Source organism: Anneissia japonica, unplaced genomic scaffold (genome assembly GCF_011630105.1).
Source record: "Anneissia japonica isolate Jap-2015-1 unplaced genomic scaffold, ASM1163010v1 scaffold1875_len173011_cov181, whole genome shotgun sequence".
Classification (NCBI taxonomy): domain Eukaryota; kingdom Metazoa; phylum Echinodermata; class Crinoidea; order Comatulida; family Comatulidae; genus Anneissia; species Anneissia japonica.
This window is the reverse complement of record NW_022705221.1, coordinates 160,695-165,888: the sequence shown is the minus strand read 5'-3', so window position 1 is coordinate 165,888 and position 5,194 is coordinate 160,695. Positions and strand designations below refer to the sequence as shown.

Sequence of the window (5,194 nt, the reverse complement as noted above, 5' to 3'; positions counted from 1 at the left end):
AAACATGTCACATTTTGCGATGCGATACTGGGTAAATCGAATGCTGAAGCCCAGTAAAAATACTTTATCGTAATTAAAATTAGATCTTCTTATTCACATTCACTTCACACTTCTAATGCATAATAAATGTAATAATTTGCCATAATTGTGCTGTGATTATTGTGCGTAATCCCAAAGTTGTTATGAGACATGTCACCTATATCAATAGTTCAGACCTAAAGTAAATTTTCACAAAAACCAAAGTCAATGAAAGCACTAATTTTCAATATTTTATTTGTGTTGCATGTTTTTTTTTTTTTTTTTTTTTTTATAAATCTAAGTGAGTATATCTTAAATGCTATTATTTTTAGACCTGTCTTCTTTTTTTTTCCTAGGGCCAGTTTGCAGAATTCTGAAATGCGACGATGCAACTAGATGTGAAAAAAAGGAGGCGATTGAATACTTTCTTAATAACCTTTGTGAAAAGTATGAGGGAATAAGGCATTCGTACTTCTGTTTCTATGATTCATGGTGAAACTATTGACGATTCTTATTGATACACTCTTGCATGGACCCTATCAATTTGATGATATTCATAATCTGTAAAGACGTTAAATATGTGATATTCCCAATGCGATCAAAATGATGGAATATTCTTACTTTCCAAGGAGCTGGAGAAATTGAATTGTATAGTTATTAAGGGACATTAAGAAATTTTGATTTCATTTACCACTATTTGTATTTGCAATTGACAATATTGCTTTCTCTACAAAATAAATAAATTGATTGATGTGTTAAAATGAAATAACCGTTTTGTTTTAATCATTGCAGTGAAAATATTTTGTACTATACGTACAATTGAAAAGTTTTATTTTCAGACAAGGAGTAATTTGTTGAAATGTACACCTAGCTCATGGTCATCGACTCAGCCAATGTTCAAACCTGAGTTAGAAGCCAAGTCAGAAATGTGTGTCCTCCATATTTCTTCTCTCTGGGCCGTGTCAGCTAAACCATACAGGCTCCCATATGGGCAAACCAATATGCCATCCATATAAGCGAGGAAATATGGGCCCCACATATGGGACACCTATATACCACCCATGTGCAGTTGCAATGGGTACCATGTTTGTCCCACATGGGGCTTTGGTGGAGAATACGAGGGGCCCCATATGGGCAGACCCATATTACATCCATATGGGCCAGAAAATAATGGGCCCAATATACCACCCATGTGCAATTGCATATGGGTACCATGTGAGAATCCCGTATGCCACCCATGTACAAATGCATGAGGGTACCATGTTGGCCTCATATGGGTTCTCTGAAAGATGTGGGCCCCACATGGGGCTTGGGTGCAGAATCCGGAGGGTGTCTTAAGGGCTAGTCCATATCATACTCATGGTTTGGGAAATCTAGGTTCCATATGGGCGCCAAATGGGTTACACCTGGGCTATGGGTTAAACCACATGGGACCCACATGGGGCTTGGGATGCAGAATCTGGAGGTTTCCTCAAGGATAGCCCATACGTTACCCATATGGGTCGGGAAAATATAGGTCCCATATGGGAAACCCATATACCACCCATGTAAAAATGCATGTGGGTTCCATATGGGCCCCAAATAGGTTATATCTGGGCTATGGGTTTCCTCAAGGATAGCCCATATGTTACCCATATGGGTCGGAAAATATAGGTCCCATATGGGAAACCCATATACCACCCATGTAAAAATGCATGTGGGTTCCATATGGGCCCCAAATGGGTTATATCTGGGCTATGGGCTAAATCAGATGGGCCCCACATGGATCTTGGGTGCAGAATCCGGAGGTTTCCTCAAGGATAGCACATATGGTACCCATATGGGTCAGAAAATATAGGTCCCATATGGGAAACCTATATGCCACCCACATACAAATTAATGTGGGTTCCATGTGGGCCCCAAATGGATTATATCTGGGCTATGTGGGCTAAATCATATGGGTCCCACATGGAACTTGGGTGCAGAATCCGGATGTTTCCTCAAGGATTTCACATATGGTACCCATATAGATCTGCATATGGGCACCATATGGGTCCCTTATGGGCTTGTTACCTGGGTTAACTTCGGTGATTGGACGAGAACCGGTGTTTTCAACGTAGTATGGCCGTAGACATGTGAGTGGTATTTCCAATCATAGTTAATCTCGGCATATAGCATAATTATCTAATCCTGAAGCTCTGTGATTGATGACGTTTCATATAAACACGCGCTTGTCTGGCGGGGATTTCCTCTGATTCCCCTGACCACTCTGCTAGCTGCGTGAGTGCATTTTTTTACAAACACCGGTGTTGAACAATAAACCAACAATTTTACTACGGCACTAACTAGGATGCTTTAGACAGAAGAAGACTGCCGTTTTGTTCAAACGACCCTCGAACCGGCCTAACACCAACGAATTAATTGCGTATTGTTGATATGAACATAATAGTACCTGTATGATTTTTAAGGTATAAGAGTGCAATTTCCGGGCACTTAGAGGTCCATATTCTCAAAATGTTTGCACCTCAGCCCCAACTATGTGGGTCCGAGGTCGTGTGGACTCTCACGCACCCCTACTTTAGAATTTAGAAAATAGTTGACGATTATAACGTGGCAATATACATAATGAAACTGTTAAGAAAAAGAAAAACATTTTTAACGGTAAGTAAACATCAAGCCATTTGGGGTGGGGGGTAGGGGAATGTAAAAAGTCTACAGCACCCGGTATTCTTAGGCGGTCACTCATCCAAGTACTAACCGGGCCCGACGTTGCTTAAATTCGGTGATCGGACGAGAACCGGTGCACAGTGGGCCAGAATCAATTCAAAGTGTGCCAAAAGTCGAAAATAGTTAATGTGACAACTTCAACTTTTAAAGGTTGTTTGAGGTCGAGAACATCCTAAATTATATTAATCCACCAATAATTTCATATTTAGTGAATTTTCATAGTGTGATATAACCATGTAAACATGAAAAAGTTTTATACTCGTAAAATGATAAAATTGACAGTTTTGAAAAACTCCCTAGGACTTTACTTAGATGAAAGCAGTCAACTTGATACTTCTTCCAGTATTTACCTATTGTTAACTAAATTAGATAGTAAAATAAAAAATGACATTATTGGTATACTTTTAGAATAAAGGACATTAAATATGAGCCAAAAACGCTTAAAAACATTTTTTTCATAAAACCAACTTAAAAGTAAGAATTGCCGGCGATTTTCGTCATGCTTTTGACATCAACATTTCTGGCAGAGCCTAAGCTTTACGTTAATGCCAAGTTTAGCTGCCAATATCTGCCACCCTGCATTTAGCAAGCGATTTAATATCCCCCCCCCCCCCCCACTACAAAAGCACCATTTTTTAATTAAGGTATACCCAATTTCCATATTCTCAAAATAATAATAATAATAATAATAATAATAATAATAGATGGATTTATATAGCGCAAATAAACGAGGTCTCTATGCGCTAGACAATAATGAAGTCAAGAACACAAAGAAAAAAGCCGGGAAAAAAAACACCAAGCTAGCACCCAAACCGAAGTATGGGGTTACACCATCACCGCCAACCGGAGATCTGTGTTTATGTACTCCGGTTAGCATCGGTTAAGTGTTGATCTTTTCTGGGATCAGGTGCCTCCTAACCTGGAACAAACAACACTAGCTAGCAAAGTGAAACAGATAAAAAGAAAAAAAAGAAAAGAAAACAGTAGCTATAAAGAGGCAAATAAAAAGGTTTTGAGTCGCTTTTTAAAGATGTCAATTGACGCTGATTCACGGACTTCAACGGGTAGTGCATTCTACATTTTTGGAGCCGCAACACGAAATGATCTCTCACCATATGTTTTCGAACGGCACCCAGGAACAAACAAAGTTGATGAACTTGTAGTTGATCTGAGTGCTCGGGAACCAGTGGATGAGCGTAGTCTGAGAAGATCTTGCATGTACGTGGGTGATAGGTTATGGAGCGATTTGTACACAAGAAGAAGAATTTTGAAGTTATACGCTGTCGAACTGGAAGCCAATGTAGGTCTTGGCGTGATGTTCTGTGACTTTGGGGTGAGCTTAATTAGACGTGCGGCCGAGTTAAGATGTAGTTGTAATTTTTTTATAAGAGTATCTGGAAGCCCAAATACGTCTGATTTGCCTAATATTACGGATGTGATAATTGACAGATTTACAAACTTTGGTAACATGTTGCTTTAGAGACATCGTGTTGTCAAAAGTCACACCAACATTACGGACTTCCAGTGATGGAGTGACCGTTGTATTACCAACGCGGAGACACTGCAGATTGGGTGAGTTGGAACGATGAGAATTATATAATAAATATATCGGAGGCTTTCCGTTTATTTTTAGATAACGCGTTTTTCTGAAAAACGAGTTTTAAATCACCTATTTTAATGTTCTGTATCGCTAAGCTCCGCCTTCTGAACCTGACCCGCATTTGACCTTTACCGGATGTGACATACACTCGGTACAACATAACACAGTATGTTCGCGGGATCGCGACTCTTGGCAACACAAACATATTAGATAGTAGGATTCACGGGTTTACAATACTCTCAGTTAAGACCTAGGGTAATCATACGCTGGAAATTCGGAGAGTAAAAATATTAAATAAACATTCAAAACATATTAGCAGCCCTCGAAAGTAAGGACGAGGACTGTCTCTTATACACATCTAGATGTGTATGTGAGTGAGGAATTATACTCATCAATAGCTGAGTTGATTTGCATTGAGTCAGTAAAGTGCGAGAACTTCTGTGAAATTTGACTTTGGAGGTAGTTAAGGTCGACCCTGTCATACTTTCTATAAGAGATGACTTTTTTCCGGGTAAACGGTTTGTTGGCATCTAGACTTGCGTGAAGAATGTAGTGATCCGACAACGGGTATGCATCAATGGATGTACTAGTGATAAGATCAGGATTATTAGTAATAATCAAATCAAGAGTATGCTGGTGTTTATGGGTAGCAACATTAATGAGCAATGTGAGATTGAATGAACTGAGGACATCTGAAAGCTGGAGCGTATACACATTCAGTGGATCATCAGCATGTATGTTGAAGTCACCTGTAATTATGACATTGGAGGGCAATGAGTACTGCTCCACAAGAGTTGAAAACTAAAAAAAAACTGCATGTTCGGACTAGGGGGTGGCCTATAGATGACAAGAAGTGTGATTGTCTTCAAA

At 39.4% G+C, this 5,194-nt stretch overlaps 1 long non-coding RNA gene across 2 annotated transcripts in view; it reads left to right on the top strand.

The window, feature by feature from the left end:
- Nucleotides 1–418, top strand: part of LOC117105423 — a 4,812-nt gene extending 4,394 nt beyond the window's left edge. For both annotated transcript variants that reach the window (XR_004444903.1, XR_004444902.1), the window contains exon 3: nt 375–418. This is a non-coding gene — a long non-coding RNA (uncharacterized LOC117105423). The remainder of the gene's footprint in view (nt 1–374) is intronic.
- The last annotated feature ends 4,776 nt before the right edge of the window (nt 419–5,194 follow it).